Genomic DNA, 22,689 nt, shown 5'->3' on the forward strand with positions numbered 1-22,689 from the left:
AACTCCTCCAAAATATAATGAATGCAGACACAGTACAGGACTACATTCATGCTGATGGAGAAGCTACGGCTTCCTCCTGACATATAATAGATTGCAGTTAAGTCATGGGACACTATGAATTCTTCACTATTCATTGCAGCAACTTGAGCATTATTACTGTGTTAATTTACACTCACTGCATACGACCTCTATATTCACTTCGTACACTGTTTACATTCTTCGTATGGTTAAGAGAACATAAACACCTCCACTCATTCACTTAAAAATTACGGTGCAAGGATCAGCAGAACATCTTGATTGGTGAAATGAGCCAAGGTTCAAATTAACAGAGCTGCTGACTTCCCAATTACATGATGCTGTTTATCTGCATCTGGCTGATTGACATTCCCAAATGTAAATGATAACTGTCAAAGTATATTAGTAATCTGTATAATGTATGACCAGGGTCTGATCCCAGTTTCTTATCTTGATGTCAAGAGAGATTACAGAAACCCATGATCTAGACAAGCATTATCTGAAGAACAGTTATTAATAAGATAAATCCTTTAATTGTGTCCAGATTTACAGCAATTCCCAATTACTGTGTTATATTTGTTGGCAGATCTTTTACTGTTAAGAAGATCTCCCTATCAACCATTTTTACTGACTGATAAAGTGTAGTAAATTGTAAAATCATGTGACATAAAGACACAGCTCTCTCTCTCTGACACACACACACACACACACACACACACACACACGCACACCCATAAGTGTGATTTTAACATTTATTGCTCTCCAAAAATATGAGATAGAGATTGGGACTCTTTGTAAATTCAGATGTAATCAAAGGACGCAACACATCAGAGGAGAGACTATTTCCATTCGAGAAATGTCTACAGCTCTTCATTGTACACTGTCTGATCAGATAAAGATTGGGACTCCTTGTAAATTCAAATGTAATTAAAGGACGCAACACATCAGAGGAGAGACTATTTCCATTTGAGAACTCTTCATTGCTCTTCATTGTACACTGTCTGATCAGAAGTATCCAGACACCTGTTACTGGACATCAATATGGGATCTGATGCCCCTCACCTTTCGGATGATTTGACCTCTGCTGCGGACACTTTAAATGAGGTGTCTGAATGTGTGTGGAGGAATGGTAGACTATTCTCCCCCAAGTGCCAGAGCCAGAGAAGGTAGCGGTGTTGGACACTTGGGTCTGGAGCGAAATGGACAATTTAACTCATCTCAAAGGTGTTCCATTGGGCTCAGGTCGTGACTCTGGGCAGTGCAGTCCATTTCAGGAAAGTCGCCATCCACAAACTGTTGGTACACAGATATTGCTTTATGGCTGGCACAAACATTTACTGTTAGTAAACTGATCAACTGTTCCTCTACTGAATGCAGTGCACAATGCTGTAAAATGTGTTAATGCCCTTTTGCATTTACGATTTTCTTAAGAGTCAACTCTACCACACCCTAACAATGAAAGAAATCCATACCATAACACTAACTCCTCCGTACTTCACTGTGGGTACTACACATAGCAGCAGGTAGTGTTCTACAGGCATTTGCCAAACCCAAACCCCTCCATCAAATTGACACACTGTCTAGTGTGATTCACCACACCACATCACTCGTTTCCAGTCATCCTCTGGCCAGTGGCATTGTTCTTTACCACCACCTCAGGGGTAACTTAGGATTGACTACACAAAAGAGTGGCTTATGAGAAGCTGCTTGACCACCGTATCCCATTCTTCTAACTTCCTACGCACAGCCATTGCGGTAACTGGACTGTTGGTAGCACTTGCAAACTAAAGAGGGATTCCTTCGCCAATTTCATGCAATTTTCCTCAGCCGACCTCTGCAATGCTCGACAGTCCCTTTCCGTCACTATATGAGCTTTGACTAGTTTTGCTTCAGCTGTGATTACCCCTACTTCACAATCATATCAGCAACAGTTGTCTCGGGCAGCTTTAGAAGTGCTGAGATGCCTCTGACGGATTTGTCGCTTGGATGATATCCAATGACTAGTCCACTTTGAAATCCTGACAATATTATGAAAAGGATATAGTGGAGATGTTGAGTCACAGACAGCTGCAACAAAAAGACTGCCGAACAAGTAAGCTTTCAGCCAAAACACCGAGCAAGGTGGTGCAGTGACTAACACACTGGACTCGCATTCGAGAGGACGACAATTCAATCCCGTGTCAGGCTGCCCCGATTTAGGTTTTCCGCGATTTCCACAAATCGCTCCAGGCAAATGCCAGGACGGTTCCTTCAAAAGGGCACGGCCGGCTTCCTTCCCCGTCCTTTCCTAATCCGATGACCTCACTGTCCGGTCTCCTCCCCCAAATAACCGACTCGACCCTCAGCCGAAACATCTTTGGCCCAAAAGCTTATTTGTTTAGCAGTCCTTTTTCTGTGCCTGCCTGCAGCTCACCATCTCCAATATCTATCCTTTTCATAATATTGCCATTATTCCATCCTCTTTGATGTCACTGAGCTCTCCTGACTGATCAGATCTGCTGCTCCTACTTCTCTACTGACAATGGTGTGCTTCCCATCTCCTTCTATACGTGTGCGTTTACCTCTCGTAACATCTATCTGACAATTCCACATTATGTGAAGGTGTCTAGATACTTTTGATCAGATAGGCACATTAATTATTCTCAAACTTTGTGGATAGACTAGCATTAATCCTAAAGGAATTGTTGAAACATTATATGAATGAAAATTTTTATGTCATTGTTGATGACTGTTTGTTAGTGCTTCAAGCTCTTGCACTCTTGCTCAATGGACAAATTTTCTCTCTTTTCTTACAGAATACCTTGTCAGATCTCTTAGAAGGTGAGCCCCTATCAATGTGATGGAACTACTACTCAGAGTTAAGGCCTGCTGGATTCTAAATAACAAGTTCCCTGGCCTCCACATTTTCCATACCTAAACAGGGCATCTCATATTGAATTGAAATCTCTTGCGCATTGGATCGTGGTATGAGATGTAGAGATTATTGTGCAAGACTGGATCATATCCAACAGACCAGGGATACATCAGCACCGCTGGAATTCAATACAATGATGGGTTGATAAGTGTAGCAACTTTAATGGGAAGAACTTTGAACATAGTATGTAAGAGTTTGAAAAGTAATCATGCAAGACAGTGTATAACATACCATTTGATCTAATTATTTAAATACAAACCCAATACATCCGTATTTTTTTGTTCCTATAATTTGTCATCTTACGGTTTTGGCATTCATACATAATTTTGAGTAGGGAATTAACACCTTTGGTTCTTAATTTGAGTATTATGTTTTATTCAGAAATTAAACATTGCAGTTGGTGAAACTAATACAGTCCAATGAAATTATGTAAGTGCCGATAACTTCATTGTAAGCTATGCAGTTCGTATCTGTAAATGTACACTCTGCAAATAAATAAAAGCAGTACATCTCAGCTTCATTAACATGTGCTCCGGTCAGAAATTAATACTAAGAAAAATGTGTTTAGGGCAGCAGACAACGGACGTTTTACGTTACGTGTGGCATGTTGGTACATACCCAGACACTATACAGGGTGTTACAAAAAGGTACGGCCAAACTTTCAGGAAACATTCCTCACACACAAAGAAAGAAAATATGTTATGTGGACATGTGTCCGGAAACGCTTACTTTCCATGTTGGAGCTCATTTTATTACTTCTCTTCAAATCACATTAATCATGGAATGGAAACACACAGCAACAGAACGTACCAGCGCGACTTCAAACACTTTGTTACAGGAAATGTTCAAAATGTCCTCCGTTAGCGAGGATACATGCATCCACCCTCCGTCGCATGGAATCCCTGATGCGCTGATGCAGCCCTGGAGAATGGCGTATTGTATCACAGCCGTCCTCAATACGAGCACGAAGAGTCTCTACATTTGGTACCGGGGTTGCGTAGAGAAGAGCTTTCAAATGCCCCCATAAATGAAAGTCAAGAGGGTTGAGGTCACGAGAGCATGGAGGCCATGGAATTGGTCTGCCTCTACCAATCCAGCGGTCACCGAATCTGTTGTTGGAAAGCATACGAACACTTCGACTGAAATGTGCAGGAGCTCCATGGTGGATGTTGTGTCGTACTTGTAAAGGCACATGTTCTAGCAGCACAGGTAGAGTATCCCATATGAAATCATGATAACGTGCTCCATTGAGCGTAGGTGGACGAAACTAAAATGAGCTCTAACATGGAAATTAAGCATTTCCGGACACATGTCCACATAACATCGTTTCTTTATTTGTGTGTGAGGAATGTTTCCTGAAAGTTTGGCCGTACCTTTTTGTAACACCCTGCATAAACTACATCCACAGGCTCTGACATGCTATCAGAACAGACTGACCGCCATGCCATTCTCTGGCAATAGTGTTATTGGATACAGTATGGAGGGGCACAGAACCAGCACACCACTTTCCAGCCATTATCAATTTTCATGGCTTGGCTATTCCTCAATCAAGCATCTCCTCGATCAGCTTCATGGGACTGAGTGCACCCCATTCCAGTCCTCCCACCAAGGAAAAATCCTTCGCAGTACCGAGAATCAAACCTGTTTTCTCCTGAGAGCAGTCAGTTATCGTGACCATTCAGCACAGAGGCGGCCACAGAGGATATAGAGTTATATAAAAAAGAGTTGCAAAATGGAAACGAAGCACTTTCTGGGCCCTTTCCATACAACAAATTCTTCTTTAAATTTAGACAACATTCAAGTTAGCAAACCTAAAGGCAACATGCCACTTGTGCAAAATCTGAAATTTGTAGTAAGTTCCTATGGATCCAAACTGCAGAGGTCATCGGTCCCTAGGCTCACACACTACTTAATCTAACTTACGCTATGGACAACACACTCCCACGCCCGAGGGAGGACTCGTACCTCCGACAGGGAGAGCCACACGACGACTTGGGTAATACAGTAACAAACTGGTCACAGGCCAATATAGCACGTAGACGATAATCCCACTGTACAGCTGTAAGAAACTAGCCTTCAACGTAAATAAATGTACTATACTGCCTGCACGTAGGATGAAAAACATATTGCAGTTTGATTGTATGCTTGGTAATCAATTACAGGAAACAGTAGCACTATGAGGGATGCATTTAGAGCACGTAAATGTTTCAAAACCATGCTAAAAGTAGTTGTAGAAATAGCATATTCTACTATGTGATGGGACCTGGATAAACTGAAAGAACCAGAGGTTGTACAGAGTTTTAGGGAGAGCATAAGGGAACAATTGACAGGAACGAGGGAAAGAAATACAGTAGAAGAAGAATGGGTGGCTTTGAGGGATGAAGTAGTGAAGGCAGCAGAGGATCAAGTAGGTAAAAAGACGAGGGCTAGTAGAAATCATTGGGTAACAGAAGAAATACTGAATTTAATTGATGAAAGGAGAAAATATAAAAATGCAGTAAATGAAGCAGGCAAAAAGGAATACAAACGTCTCAAAAACGAGATCGACAGGAAGTGCAAAACGGCTAAGCAGGGATGGCTAGAGGACAAATGTAAGGATGTAGAGGCTTATCTCACTAGGGGTAAGATAGATACTGCCTACAGGAAAATTAAAGAGACCTTTGGAGATAAGAGAACCACTTGTATGAACATCAAGAGCTCAGATGGAAACCCAGTTCTAAGCAAAGAAGGGAAAGCAGAAAGGTGGAAGGAGTATATAGAGCGTCTATACAAGGGCGATGTACTTGAGGACAATATTATGGAAATGGAAGAGGATGTAGATGAAGATGAAATGGAAGATACGATACTGCGTGAAGAGTTTGACAGAGCACTGAAAGACCTGAGTCGAAACAAGGCCCCCGGAGTAGACAACATTCCATTGGAACTACTGATGGCCTTGGGAGAGCCAGTCCTGACAAAACTCTACCATCTGGTGAGCAAGATGTATGAAACAGGCGAAATACCCTCAGACTTCAAGAAGAATATAATAATTCCAATCCCAAAGAAAGCAGGTGTTGACAGATGTGAAATTTACCGGACAATCAGTTTAATAAGCCACAGCTTTAAAATACTAACACGTATTCTTTACAGACGAATGGAAAAACTAGTAGAAGCCGAACTCGAGGAAGATCAGTTTTGATTCCCTAGAAATACTGGAACGCGTGAGGCAATACTGACCTTACGACTTACCTTAGAAGAAAGATTAAGGAAAGGCAAACCTACGTTTCTAGCATTTGTAGACTTAGAGAAAGCTTTTGACAATGTTGATTGGAATACTCTCTTTCAAATTCTAAAGGTGGCAGGGGTAAAATACAGGCAGCGAAAGGCTATTTACAATTTGTACAGAAACCAGATGGCAGTTATAAGAGTCGAGGGGCACGAAAGGGAAGCAGTGGTTGGGAAGGGAGTAAGACAGGGTTGTAGCCTCTCCCCGATGTTATTCAATCTGTATATTGAGCAAGCAGTAAAGGAAACAAAAGAAAAATTTGAAGTCAGTATTAAAATCCATGGAGAAGAAATAAAAACTTTGAGGTTCGCCGATGACATTGTAATTCTGTCAGAGACAGCAAAGGACTTGGAAGAGCAGTTGAACGGAATGGATGGTGTCTTGAAATGAGGGTATAAGATGAACATCAACAAAAGCAAAACGAGGATAATGGAATGTAGTCGAATTAAGTCGGGAGATGCTGAGGGTATTAGATTAGGAAATGAGACACTTTAAGTAGTAAAGGAGTTTTGCTATTTGGGGAGCAAAATAACTGATGATGGTCGAAGTAGAGAGGATATAAAATGTAGACTGGCAATGGCAAGGAAAGCGTTTCTGAAGAAGAGAAATTTGTTAACACCAAGTATAGATTTAAGTGTCAGGAAGTCATTTCTAAAAGTATCTGTATGGAGTAGTGTAGCCATGTATGGAAGTGAAACATGGACAATAAATAGTTTGGACAAGAAGAGAATAGAAGGTTTCGAAATATGGTGCTACAGAAGAATGCTGAAGATTAGATGGGTAGATCACATAACTAATGAGGAGGTATTGAATAGAATTGGGGAGAAGAGGAGTTTGTGGCACAACTTGACTAGAAGAAGGGATCGGTTGGTAGGACATGTTCTGAGGCATCAAGGGATCACCAATTTAGTATTGGAGGGCAGCATGGAGGGTAAAAATCGTAGAGGGAGACCAAGAGATGAATACACCAAGCAGATTCAGAAGGATGTAGGTTGCAGTAGGTACTGGGAGATGAAGAAGCTTGCACAGGATAGAGTAGCATGGAGAGCTGCATCAAACCAGTCTCAGGACTAAAGACCACAACAACAACAAACTACGTGATTTCATGAAACAGTCCTACAGATATGTGAGTCACCCAAGTAGAAATTTGAATGCAAAACCTATGTTTGATCAATTCTTGAGTACTGCTCACAAGTCTGAGATAATAGCGAAAATACATAGAAGAACTGAATAATAGCAGTGCACTTTATGACAGGTGGGTTTAATATGTGTGAGAGTGTCGTGGAGATGCTGATGCAGCCTCCAGTGGCAGACACTGCAAGAGAGGACTCATGCATCAGAGAGAGATTTCATGAAAACATTCCAAGAGTGTACTGCCAAGGAGAGTCACACAACAGTGTAGATATATCTGAGTCACTGTGGACACCTATAACAATTGTTTTCCTTGTGCACTCTTTGCAAGTGGAACAAGAAAAGGGTGAAATGACAATGGTATATGCAAAGTACTGTCTGCTTCTGGGGTACAACAGAAGAGTGAACACATATTCACTAAAAATAATCTGACACATTTCACTTATTTCTTCACAACTTAATTATCTGTTACTTTTATGAGATGACATAATTTTTTAGTAAACAGAAATAGACCACAATGTAACTTAGTGGCAGTTCAAAATAATGTGCTATCGGATCATCAGACATACTGGCAACAGCCTAGTTTCTGAATGGTTTCTGGAACTCTCTTAGTTTATATTACATTGTTATTTCCACCTGTTAGCATTTCTTTCTTGACAAGCTATCTACACATGATGAAGCATACTCCTTGTTCTGAGTTTCATTAGTTATGTTCCACTTGCAGTTGCTGTAACTTCTCAAAATAAATACAAATAAGTTTTTAAAAAATAAACCTCAATGCCATCATTAAAGGGAGCTCAAAGGTGCACACAGCTCTGTGGGTACATTTCGTGCTGGTCAAAATGTAATAACAAAACATGGGAAATGCCCCATGTATCCCTACCAAGTCCAGTGCATGCACGTGTATGTATACCCCACGAGCCCTGGGCAATGTATACACCTGGTTTATACATCTAACCCACACAATGGTGAACAACTGAGTTCCTGATGCTTTGAAAAGGGGGCCTACCAGCTAAGTGAGCCAACCCTAACAGAAAACATCGACACTTCAGGATCGCTGAAGTTTGGCATTGGGCGGACAAACCAACCTGTAAAAATCAAATGTTCTTAAATCTAATGAAGAAATACCAGGCCGCATCTGTTTATGATGAACAGGCATAGGTGTTTGGTACAAAACAGGGAAGAACAGAATAATCTTCAACAGAAGGCCCAGACCTAGTCCACAAACAGATATCTCGTGCCATTTCCTGTCACACCCCCATTCCTCCCACCACCCAAAGAACCAGCCACAAAAAAGTGCACCCTTTGTCACCCAATACCATCCTGGACTGGAACAACTGAACCTCCAGATTTTCAGAACTGTGCGGGTGTGAGTTATCCTTACAATCCATTCCCCGATCCCAAAATTATCCCGGTCTAAGTCTATGATAACATAATCTCCTCACACCTTCCACCCAACAATTTCCACCTCCATTGTCCTATCATCTCCTCCCCATTCTTATCTCCCATCCTCTTTATGTGCTTCCCTCTGCCAATGCAGTTGTCCGTCTTTCCCCACTCTTCCCTTTCTTCGCTCCCTGCTCCCCTTCCCCCTCCTCAGCTCCCTGTCCAACAACCTACCGACATTGCACCTTTCGGCAGTCGAGTCTCCGTATACTCCACTAAACAGGTATTCTCTCCATCCCACCCATACACTGTTATCCCCGCCGCCTCCAGACTGCTTCTTCCATTCTATGTGACAGTTACATTCTGGGCCAAGCTGCAGGAGATAGTGGTCGTGTGTGTGTGTGTGTGTGTGTGGGTGGGTGGGTGTGTGTTTCTTTTGCTGATGAAGGCTTTGTCTGAAAGCTAACATGTAATAATATTTCAGCCTGGAGTTACATTGTTTGAATATGATGCTCCAGCATTTCCAGCACAGAAAAAAGCCATTCTTATAGAAGAAGAATGGTATGAGTACAGGATGGCTATTGGGCATGTCTACTGTCACTGCAACTTTTTAAATGGAGATCACAACAGATAATGCCAAGAGAACATGCAGATAGAGCTTATCACTAACTTTCAACTTCGAGAAAGGCTGAAACAATTGCCATAAAGACATGGGGGCATCATACTGACAGACAGTTAGCTGTCACACAGTGACTGCAGAATGAGTGGTGACAAGATGGAATCAGGACAACAGTGTGACAAGACAAGATTGTAAGATTGTTTGCACGGCTATGACACACAGACGGGTGACAACAGCTGAAATCTGGGTAGAGGTTACATAATGGATGGGTGCCACCACAAACCACCAAGAAACAGTTAGTGGATGCTGGGGTGAGACCTCGAGTTGCCACGCATCATTTATCGCTGATGCTAAGCCACAGACAATAGACATTTGCACAGCATAGAGACAGAGTCAACGGCGACACTAAATGGCAGTCTGCGGTTTCAGCGACAAGTCTGACTTGTGTCTGTCGTCGTCTGATTGATGCCAATATAACTGGTGAAGGGTCACAGGATCTAGCAATTCACTAGTACTACACCTATATGATTACTGGAATTGTGGAGTGTGAAGAGCAATTGTATATGACAGCAGGACTGGTTTACTAATAGTTAAAAGAGAGATTCAATACTTGGAGTGGCACAGGAATGGCAACCTTTTTTCATATCATTCATGAGCCAGGTACCATCCGGCATATTCCAGCAGCATATTGCAAAGCATCATGCTGTTTTTCACACCATAAACCACTTTCAGAAACGTACAGATCCTTGACTGACCAGCTCAGTCCCTCGATTTGTCACCCATAAAACATGTCTCAGATATGATGGGAGGGTATATACTTTCATGTCAGGCTCCAGCCTGCAAGCTACATGAACTGACACAGATGTGTTTCAGGCATGGCAAGAAATTCTTCGAGGTAACATTCAGATACTGTTGGTTTCCCTATCACAATGACTATATATTTTTCTGATTGCACCCATGGGAGTCACACCTCATATGATGTTGACAATTGACATCAGTTACAAATGGAATTAAGGTTTAATCACTTAATTATCATTATTTGACATCTTGACAAAGTTTGATAAATATGTGATTGTTACTTCATGATGTAACACTTTCCATTTCCATCAGACGATACACTCCATATGTAAATCAACTCCCACATCATTGTGCCTGTAGACGGCATTTACACAGGAAAACAAAACAGCTGAGTGTATGAAGAAAATGAAATAAAAATGGGAAAATAAAGAGTACTTATTTTCTCCCACAAAGTTCATCTCAGGTGATGTCCCCACCATATTCCATCACTATGGAAACTGCAAGATTAAACTTGCATAGTGCTAGGAGGAAAGTAACTGAAGATGCAAGAGAAAGAAAGATAAAGCAGGCCACGATTAGGAAGGAAATCATAAATGAAATTCCTGAAACTGAGTAGATTAGAAAATACGAAAACTTTTACATGAGTGAGAAGGCAGTTATAAATGAAGAAGAGGCAAGCAGTACAAGCATACATAAATGAAGAGCATTAAACGATGTTCCATCATTGATAAGGATGGCTTTTTGAAAAGAATCCTCCTGGCATTTCCCTTTGTGAGATTTAGGTAAACAATAGAGAATTTGTTTCATTTAATTGCAGGGTTCAGATGCATTAAGCTTGACATCATCTTACACGGTCAGTTTATATAAAGTGAAAAAAAGTCAGAAGAAGAAGAAGAAGAACTTGTCTACACCTACACCTACATCCATACACAGCAAACCACTATGAAGTGAATGAAAGAGGATAAGTCCCACTGTACTAGTTATGTAGTCTCTTCCTGTTCCACTCACACACACAGTGCGGGAAGAATGATTATTTAAATGCTTCTGAGGCAGTGGTACATAGGGAGTTGTAGTGATTCCTAGTTGCCATCTAAAGCTCAATCTTGAAACACTGTTAGTAGGCATGCTCAGGGTAGTTTGCACCTATCATCAAGTATCTGTCAGTTCAGTTCCTTTGTGCGTCAAACAAACCTGTGACAATTCGTGCTGTCCTTCTCCAAAAACATTCAGCATTCCCCATTAGTACTATTTGGTGCAGGTTCCACATACTTGAGCAATATTCTAAGATGGGTAGCACGGGTGATTTGTACACTGATTGCATTTCCCCAGTATTCCAACAATAAACCAAAGTCTATTACTGGCTTTACTTATGACAGACTATGTAACCATTCGATTTCGTATCTCTACAAAGTGTTACACCCAGGTATTTTTATGAGTTGTTGTGGAGTCATCGGACATCACATTTTTCACTTCGTGAAGTGCACAGTTTTACATTTTTTAACATTTAAAGGAAGTTGCCATCTTTGCACCAGTTTGAAATCTTATTAAAACCTGACTGAATATTTGTGCGGCTTTTCTCAGACAGCACTACTTTATAGATAACTGCATCATCTGCAAAACGTCTTGAGTTACTGTTAATACTGTCTGCAAGGTCATTAACAAACAACATGGACAAGGCAGCCAACACACTACTCTAGGGCACTCCCAAAGTTACTTCTATATCTGTTGATGACTCCCCATCCAAGTTAATATGCTCCGTCTGCCTTCCCAAAAAGTCATAATCTGGTCACAAATTTCAGTTGATACAAAGTTCGGTGGCAGGAACAATAAGATAAGATAAGATGAATACAGGGTTGTAAACACAAAATCAAATGGAGGGAATGCAGGGGTAGGATTAATAATGAATAAGAAAGCAGGTATCCATGTAAGCTACTATGAAGAGCATACACAGACACAACACCCACACCCACAACAGTAGTACAAGTTTATATGCCAATAGGTCCACAGATGAAGAGATTGAAGAAATGTATGATGAGATAAAAGAACTTATTCAGGTAGTTAACAGAGAAGAAAATTTCACTGTGATGGGAGACTGGGGTTTGGTAGTAGGAAAAGAAAGAAAAAGGGAAAATAGTATATAAATACGGAGTGGGGAAAAGGAATGAAGGAGGACACCACCTGCTGAAATCTTGCACAGAGCATAATTTAATCACTGCTAACACTTGGTTTAAGAATCATGAAAGCAGGTTGCATACGTGGAAGAGACATGGATGGAAACACAGGAAGGTTCCAGATTGATTATATAATGGTAAGATAGATATTTCGGAAGTAGATTTTAAATTGTAAGACATTTTCAGGGGCAGATGTGGACTCCATCTACAATTTATTTCTTATGAAATGTAGATTGAAATTGAATACATTGCAAAAAGGTAGGAAGTTAAGGAGATGGAGCCTGGATAAGTTGAAAGAACAAGAGGTTATTGAGAATTTCAGAAGGACCATGAGCCAACAAGTGACTAGAACAGGGGAAAGGAATACAGTAGAAGATGAATGAGTAGCTTTGAGAGATGAAGTAGTGAAGGCAGTAGAGGATCAAATAGGTAAAAAGACAGAAGCCTAGCAGAAATCCTTGGATAACACAGCAGATATTGAATTTGATTGATGTAAGGTGAATGCACAAAAATGTAGCAACTGACATAGGCAAAAGGAAATTAAAAAAAGTAAAAAAAAAAAAATGAGATTGACAGTAAGTGCAAAATAGCTAGAGGACAAATATCGCTAGGGGAAAGATACAGGGTGACAATTATTGAACTAAAAAATGTAAATTAGTTACCAGCTATGACATGTACACATTTTATTCAACACATAAACATCACTACAGATATTCGGATTTAGGTTATGACATGTTTGAGATGCCTGCCATCCTTGGTGATGATGAGGCACAGACGAATGGTGAAATTCTGCACGATCAGCTAAAGTGTCGGAACATCAATGCTGTCAATGACCTCCTAAATAGCAGTTTTCAGCTCCACAATGGTTTTAAGGCTATTGCTGTACACCTTGTCTTTATAATAGTCCCACGAAAAGGAGTTGCATGTGCTAAGATCCGGAGAATATGGCAGCCAATCATGGCCCATGCCTGTGGCCTCTGGGTACCCCAGAGTGAGAATATGATCCCCAAAGTGCTCCTCCAGGACATCAATCACTCTCCTGCTTCGATGAGATCGAATTAAGTCTTGCGTGAACCACATCTTGTCGAAATCAGTGTCACTTTGGATAATGGGGAGGAAATCATCTTCCAAAATCTTCATTTACCATTCAGTAGTCATTGTGCCATCAACGAATATCGCACTAATTATTCTGTGACATTGCGCACCACACAGTCACCCGTTTAGGGAGAAGAAGTTTCTCGATCATGAAATTTGGATTGCTCAGTTCCCCAATGTGCCAAGTTTGCTTATTAACAAACCCATCCAAATGCAAGTGGGCTTTATCATTAAACCAAACCATTCATGCCCGTACTATTTCCCATCACGAACCATGGCCAACTTTGCACTTTAAACGTCCTAACGCAAGCCATTCAGAAGTTATGATGATTTTATTTAAGATAGTTCAATAACTGTCACCCTATATATACACAGCCTACAAGAAAATAGAAAAGGCCATTGGAGAAAAGAGAAGCAACTGCATGAATACCAAGAGCTCACATAGAAAACCTGTCCTGAGCAAAGGAGGGAAAGCTGAAAGTTGGAAGGAGTATATAGAGGATCTATACAAGGCAGATGAACTTCAAGGCAATATTATAGAAATGGGAGAGGACGTAGATGAACATGAGATGGCAGATGTGGTACTGCAAGAAGAATTTGACAGAGCACTGACATACCTAAGTCAAAGCAACGCATCGGGAGTAGGCAACATTCCATGTGAAATATTGATAGCCTTGGGAGAGCCAGCCATTATGAAACTCTTCCGTCTGGTGATCAAGATGTATTGGATAAGGAAATGAGACTTTGAAAGTAACAGATGATATTTGTCATTTGGGCACCAAAATAACTGATCACGGCCAAAGTACAGAGGCTTAAAACGCAGACTGGCAGTGGCAAGGAAAACATTTCTGAAGAAGAGAAATTTTTTATCATCGAATATTTATTTAAGTGTTAGGAATTTTTTCTGAAGATAATTATTTGGAGTGTATGGGAGTCAAATATAGATGATAAACAGTTTAGACAAGAGGAGAATACAAGCATTTCAAATGTGGTACTACAGAAGAATGCTGAAGATTAGATGGGTAGATCACATGACTAGTGACGAGGTACTGAAAAGAATTGAAGAGAAAAAAATTTGTGGCACAACCTGACTAGAAGAATAGATAGGTTGATAGGACATGTTCTGAGACAGCAAGGGATCACCAGTTTAGTATTGGAGGTAAGTGTGGGGGGTAAAATCGTAGAGGGAGACCGAGAGGTAAATGCAGTAAGAAGATTCAGAAGGATGTAGGTTGTAGTCAATTAGATTTGATGAGGCTTGCGCAGGATAGAGTACCAAGGACAGCTGCATCAAACAAGTCTTCGGACTGAAGACAACAATAAATCCCCAATTACTGTAATTCTGATAATGAGGATAAATGTGGTACTGAGTCAATCACTTTTTGGAAATCCAGAAATACTGCATCAACTGCCTCGAGCCATAGTTTTCAGGATACCATGCGAGAAAACTTGATCGATGTTTTCAGATTTCAGACTGATTGGCGTTGTGCACTTCAATCTGTTCGACGTACCTCATTGCATTTGCAATCGGAATATGTTCTGAGATTCTGCAATAAATGGATATAGGAATACTGGACAGTACTTCTGGTACACACACTGTAATGTGGAACCTAAGCCCCGCTACATCAGCATTATGATGGCTAACATATTATTCAAGGATTTACTCACAGGCCAAGGTGACCACAAATGCCTGGTTGTAGTGAACTTTCTACAACACCCAAGCAGCAGCACTTGTGTCCCTTCCCCACCACATGGGTTTAAATAAGCCCGACTGCACTAGCACATGGACACTTGTGGTGCAGCACTGCCTCAGGTATGGCCCCCCACCTGACCTTAACTTTGGAACTTGGCTATGTCCTGCTGTTCTCTCTTACACCTTCCAGTGTTTTTCTTCTACTCCTTCGCATCTATTTGTCTATTCATATAATCCTCTTTAGCTTTTCTCAATTTCAAATATTTTACAGGTTTTGTGACAATATGAATGTACAGACTCACACGAGTGACATTGTATTTTATCCATTTATAATGTTTTGACATTCACTAATACTTCACTGTCATCTGATTTGTCCTCGTACACTTCTTTTCCTCCCTAAAATCTAGAGCCCTGAAAAGTTTGCCTTCATAACCTCTGAAAACACTATTTTCTTCAGCCCTTAAACTGAGGTATTCAATTTGATCAAAGCTAGTGAATCTGTTAGCTTTCATGTCTTTCAATTTGATGACTGCCTGGTAAGCAGACTTTAGTTTCCATTATCCATAATTGGAAGTACTTCCATTTAGGACTGTTGTCCTCTTTACAGATTCAAAGCGACATTTCTGACACGCTTGTGCTGTCTGTGAAACAGCTGGTCACACACCTGATTAATTAGTTATCTACTGATCTTTGGTGATGTTGGTGGTGGTGGTGATGAGGTTGGTTTGTGGGCGCTCAACAGCATGGTGATCAGTGCCCATACAAATTCCAAATCTTTCCATTTGCACTCTCAGTACTTCCCAAATGATGATGAGGACAACACAAACACCCAGACCCCAGGCAGAGAAAATCCCTGACCCGGCTGCAAATCGAACCCGGGGACCTGTGATCCAGAGGCAGCAACATTAGCCACTAGACCACATGCTGTGGACTGATTTTTGGTGCTTCAATAGCCCTGGATAGCCTGAAGCTACAGTGCTGGTATACTGAAACTGTGTTTTTGTGCTATTTTCTGCAGGACACTGTCTGGTATCTCAACTACTAGTTCCAAATCTTGTTTTAACACGTCTGTCCACAGCTTAATCATATATTTCAATGAGGAACATTTACGATGAATAGCCCGACTGAACTAGCAGATATGCACTAGCATGTGCATGAATTATATATTGATGTCCATGAAGATAGGATTTCAAAGCAGTGTTACCCCATCTTCAAGAATATTGTAAGTCAAGACACAAAGAACGATTGTACGTCATGTAGGAAGTAAAGTAGACACATCTCACAAATCAGATCCTCAGCAAAGTTTACTTTTCTGTTACTATATTTATTGTGAAGTTCTGCAGCCTTTGTTCCTCCATGCAAGCCCAATAATAAATTTAAAACATGGCTAAGATGGTTGGTTTGCATTTTATCAAGAAAACCTTAAGTTTCTAAGTGCAGACTGTATGCTCACAACCATTTAGCTCCAATAGTTATTTATAACACTGCTTCTTCTAATTACATTTACACTGCTTCTTCTAATTACATTTAACAGTTTGTAAGTTAGAACATTAATATTAGATACTGTTATACAACGATCAGCCAGAACATTATGACCACCGACCTACTGTCGACATAAGCCTGTCCACGCGATAGCAGTGTCACCTGGTGAGGATTGACATGCACGGTGCACGTAGTATCAGTGAGCATGCTGTCCATAAGCAGAATGGGGAAGGCACTAGCTCTATCTGAGTTTGACCGAGGGCAGATTGTGGTCACCTGGAAACAAGGCACGAACATTTCGGAAACTGCACGACTTGTTGAGTGTTAAAGGAGTGCTGTGGTGAGTATGATAAAACAAAAGGTAAACCGTATCCAGATGTTGTGAGGTTGGGCAACCGTCCCTCATTACCGATGTCAGATGTCACACACAGGCTAGGCAGACTGGTAAAACAGGACAGGCGGTGAGCTGTGGCTAAATTAACATCAGATTTTAATGCTGGGCAGAGTACAGGTGTGTGAGAACACACAGTGCACTGAATGCTCCTAACAATGGGCCTCTGCAGCCACACACCGTGCCTGTGTCAATGTTAACACAACGACATCGGTAACCGTGACTGGAATGAGGACACTGGACACTAGTGCTGTAGCAAAGCTGGTGCTGTAGCAAATCATCGGATGGTCTGGTGAATCCCAATACCTCCTCCATCATGCTGACGGGAGAGCGTGAATCCGTCATTTTCCAGGGGAACAACTCCTCGACATCCGTACTGCAGTACCGATGCAAGCTGGCGGTGGCTCCATTATGCTCTGGGGAACATTCGTGTGGACATCCGTGGGTCCAGTGGAGCTTGTGCAAGGCACCATGATGGTCAAGGAGTATCATACTCTGGTTTAGACCGAGTGCACCACTTCACAAGGACCATGTTTCCACCTGCCAGTGGCATTTTTCAACAAGATAATGCACTATGTCACAAAGCCAGGAGTGTGATAGAGTGGCTCGAGGACTACAGTGACAAATTCCAAATCGCCAGATCTGAACCTGATCGAACACGTACGAATGTTGTGTCAAAGCCCCCTGGAATTAGGTGACTTGTGTGTGCAGTTGTGGTGGCAGCTCCCTCCAGTGACCTACCGAGGCCTCATTACGTCCACGCCTTGACGTGTCGCCACTGTTATCCCTGCCAAAAGTGGACATATTGGCTGTTCTGTAGGTCATTATGTTCTGGTTGAGCAATGTAGACGTCCTTCAACAAACCCACCAACAATCTTAATTACGAACACTGAAAATGAAGGCATTGCTCTTCTCTAATAACTCTGAGATCGGAATGACAATTATAGCAGCCTATTTAACCACAGTCCTTCAGATTTGGGTTGTCAGCATAAGAAGCCAATCACTGTGCCAACTAGATAATTCCACATTTCATTGGACTTAGTTTCAAAACACACAACTCTGCAGTAAATCCATATAATTTTAGTTTTTTTTTTCTTTTTTTTTCAAATAACTGGGTGTAGTTCCTATCAAACACCAATTTTCCTTGTTTACTTTGTCTCAATGCTTGTTCCAACGACATCTCCACCTATATTAATTAATCAACAGAAGCAATGTTCTTGCCACTCTGATGCAGTACACACTTGCCAACTAATGCAATTGTGTGATAAGTACATCCCATCATCCCCGTATAAAAATTATGAGTTTTTCATTGTTACCACTTTAACACATTTACATTACCTTGGCACAAAACATAACATACTTGCTTCCCTTTTACCTCTTATGACATTTTTCAAGATATTAGAAGTTCACAAAGTCTATATAATCTTAAGAAATATGTCCAGTGTTGTTATTGTCTTTGTAACCTTATTAACCACAATACACTCTATCTACCTTATATTACCACAATACACTATCTCTCTTTTTTTCCATCACTGGACAATTTTCTTTTACCCATCTCTTAACACAACCACCTACTCCATGTGGAGCTTCCTTTCCATTTGATTGACACACAACAAAAGCTGTACACGATTATCATTCATCTCGTGTTCTATATTTCTTGTTCTATATTTCTTGCTTGCTCACAAATAAAATTCAAATTTACACAAATTTTGAAGAAAGCACATGTCATCAAAATTCACTAAACCAAGAGACACATCCCTGTGCAAAATGAAATGCTGGAAAATATGAGATACAGTAACAACACAGTTCAAGATAAATTACTAATAGAGGTGCTATTGAACAGCAGACAGGCATGTTTACCTGTTGGATGTTTCATTTCAAGTGAAGAAAAACACACACACACACACACATATGGGGACACTATCATTTCCAGGTGCTGTGGTCTAGGGATGGCAAGAGCTGCTGTGTGTGACCAATGACTTTGCCCAATAGCTAAAAAAACTGTTTAACATCTACTTCTGCCTGTCTTCTGTTTAACACTTTCTCTGCGTGGTGAGTAGCAATTTATACTAATTTGTATCGTTAAACAAACTACCATGTTCATAAGTGTGTGTGATTTGTAACACAGTCTTTCTTCTCTTTCCTTTTATTGCAATAACATGTTGAGTTAACAAATTATTTACATGACTTAGAAAATTTAATATAACTGATTATGTCACTGAAAAATCAAAACTGCAAACAAGAATGAATGAACTCTACCTTCAACCACAAAACAAATTTTATCTTAAATTATACACTATTGATCCACGATGTCAAGCAGCACAATTTAAAGAGAGCTGTTTTATGGATCACAGTGAAATTTGGACATAGATTCATTTTAGTTTCCACAATTATAGGTCAGTTTCATATTTCTGGAAATAATACTAAACTGTGTATGTAAGACTCATTCCTTAAAATACAGTTTTGGGTAATGCGTTTTAAAATACTTGACTGCTCATGTAGTGTTAATTGCACTCACTGCTCACAGCCAAAACAGAGTAAATGTTGTGTGTGACGTATGTCCTTCAAGTGAAATTACAAGGTGACAAACTATTAGTTCCTTTATTAGGCAGGAAAGAGTGATAATATTCATAAATGATGTGAATGAGCCACAGGTTTCCTGTACCCGGAAGGCAAAAGACCTATCAGATGTGAAGACAAGTGAACACAAACACTTTTTCTACATCTACATCTACATCCATACTCCGCAAGCCACCTGACGGTGTGTGGCGGAGGGTACCTTCAGTACCTCTATCCGTTCTCCCTTCTATTCCAGTCTCGTATTGTTCGTGGAAAGAAGGATTGTCAGTATGCCTCTGTGTGGGCTCTAATCTCTCTGATTTTATCCTCATGGTCTCTTCACGAGATATATGTAGGAGGGAGCAATATACTGCTTGACTCTTCGGTGAAGGTATGTTCTCGAAACTTTGACAAAAGCCCGTACCGAGCTACTGAGCGTCTCTCCTGCAGAGTCTTCCACTGGAGTTTATCTATCATCTCCGTAACGCTTTCGCGATTACTAAATGATCCTGTAACGAAGCACGCTGCTCTCCGTTGGATCTTCTCTACGTCTTGTATCAACCCTATCTGGTACGGATCCCACACTGCTGAGCAGTATTCAAGCAGTGGGCGAACAAGTGTACCGTACCCTACTTCCTTTGTTTTCGGATTGCATTTCCTTAGGATTCTTCCAATGAATCTCAGTCTGGCATCTGCTTTACCGACGATCAACATTATATAATCATTCCATTTTAAATCACTCCTAATGCGTACCCCCAGATAATTTATGGTATTAACTGCTTCCAGTTGCTGACCTGCTATTTTGTAGCTAAATGATAAAGGATCTATCTTTCTGTGTATTCGCAGCACATTACACTTGTCTACATTGAGATTCAATTGCCATTCCCTGCACCATGCGTCAATTCGCTGCAGATCCTCCTGCATTTCAGTACAATTTTCCATTGTTAAAACTTCTCGATACACCACAGCATCATCTGCAAAAAGCCTCAGTGAACTTCCGATGTCATCCACAAGTTCATTTATGTATATTGTGAATAGCAACGGTCCTATGACACTCCCCTGCGGCACACCTGAAATCACTCTTACTTCGGAAGACTTCTCTCCATTGAGAATAACATGCTGCGTCCTGTTATCTAGGAACTCCTCAACTTTGTTCATTAAACGACTGTGGGGAACTGTATCAAACGCCTTGCGAAAGTCAAGAAACACGGCATCTACCTGTGAACCCGTGTCTATGGCCCTCTGAGTCTCGTGGACGAATAGCGCGAGCTGGGTTTCACATGACCGTCTTTTTCGAAACCCATGCTGATTCCTACAGAGTAGATTTCTAGTCTCCAGAAAAGTCATTATACTCGAACACAATACGTGTTCCAAAATTCTACAACTGATCGACGTTAGAGATATAGGTCTATAGTTCTGCACATCTGTTCGACGTCCCTTCTTGAAAACGGGGATGACCTGTGCCCTTTTCCAATCCTTTGGAACGCTACGCTCTTCTAGAGACCTACGGTACACCGCTGCAAGAAGGGGGGCAAGTTCATTCATGTACTCTGTGTAAAATTGAACTGGTATCCCATCAGGTCCACAGGACTTTCCTCTTTTGAGCGATTTTAATTGTTTCTCTATCCCTCTGCCGTCTATTTCGATATCTACCATTTTGTCATCTGTGCGACAATCTAGAGAAGGAACTACAGTGCAATCTTCCTCTGTGAAACAACTTTGGAAAAAGACATTTAGTATTTCGGCCTTTAGACTGTCACCCTCTGTTTCAGTACCATTTTGGTCACAGAGTGTCTGGACATTTTGTTTTGATCCACCTACCGCTTTGACTTAAGACCAAAATCTCTTAGGATTTTCTGCCAAGTCAGTACATAGAACTTTACTTTTGAATTCATTGAACGCCTCTCGCGTAGCCCTCCTCACACTACATTTCGCTTCGCGTAATTTTTGTTTGTCTGCAAGGCTTTGGCTATGTTTATGTTTGCTGTGAAGTTCCCTTTGCTTCCGCAGCAGTTTTCTAACTCGGTTGTTGTACCACGGTGGCTCTTTTCCAGCTCTTACGATCTTGCTTGGCACATACATGTTTTTGTCACCATTTTGTTGTTGGTGTTGCATCTGCCAGTGGTGCTGACCTTTCACGCCCCAAAGCAAGTACTGGCAAGACCACCACAGGAACACACTGCTGCAGGCTTGATGTATGGCGTCCATCTGTTGGATTAAAAATGGGGCCTGCTGTGCCAACCAGCCTTAATGTGCTTTTTAGGTGTAACTAGAAGAATAGCATGTAACTAGAAGAATACTGGTCTGGTACACCTGTCCCACTTCGTTTACATGATTCAAAAATATTCAGAAAAATTTCAAATATTTTTGAACGGGATAACACGAGATGCACACACACGGTTTAAACAAATTCTGTCCTGAGGATGAGAAAGACCTGGTGACAGCTCTACCATTACCAAACCCAAAAAAATGATGTGCCAACCCATGTGGTTACAGGAAAAGCTAAGGAAAAAGAAAGGGCGTACTGGTCAGCACACCTCCAAAATAATCAGCACGACCAAAGAAATTCTGTTTACCACCATAAAAATAACAGCTGTGTATCAGTTAAAAAAATTATAACAGCTTAAAGCCAACAATTTGTAGCAAAGAGAAATCATCATACGAAGTTATAATGGTACCTGTAATTGGTAAGCCACAGAATTCTTAAACAGAGTAAAAAAAGTTGCAAAACAGCTTCAAAAACAGCAATCTCAAGTCTACTTTAAAATAACATTGCATATTGTAAAGCTTCAGTGTATAATGAACTGGGCAACTCTCAACGCACTAGAATCTGTTATCAAAGCTGAGGAAAACCTCTGCCATAGCTAACAATCTGGTTGTCTTTGCTATTCAATTTTTGTCTCCATACATATTAGAATACTGCACGGTTTCATGTATACTGAAGTTCTATAACAGTGAGTCCAATACATATACTAATGAATTAGCACTGAAAGACTGGTATCAGTCCTTTTTACTAATGTAGTCAAATTAGTGCAGGCCAATTTTCACCTGCAGCAAACCTTTAATAAAAAGACAAAAGGAAAACAATTACGAACATTATCCACATGGAAATAAGCTCTGTATTAACAGAGCCGCAACTGCTCTTAACAATTAAGATGACCAAGCAATAC

Source organism: Schistocerca cancellata, chromosome 10 (assembly GCF_023864275.1).
Source record: "Schistocerca cancellata isolate TAMUIC-IGC-003103 chromosome 10, iqSchCanc2.1, whole genome shotgun sequence".
In the NCBI taxonomy this organism is placed as follows: domain Eukaryota; kingdom Metazoa; phylum Arthropoda; class Insecta; order Orthoptera; family Acrididae; genus Schistocerca; species Schistocerca cancellata.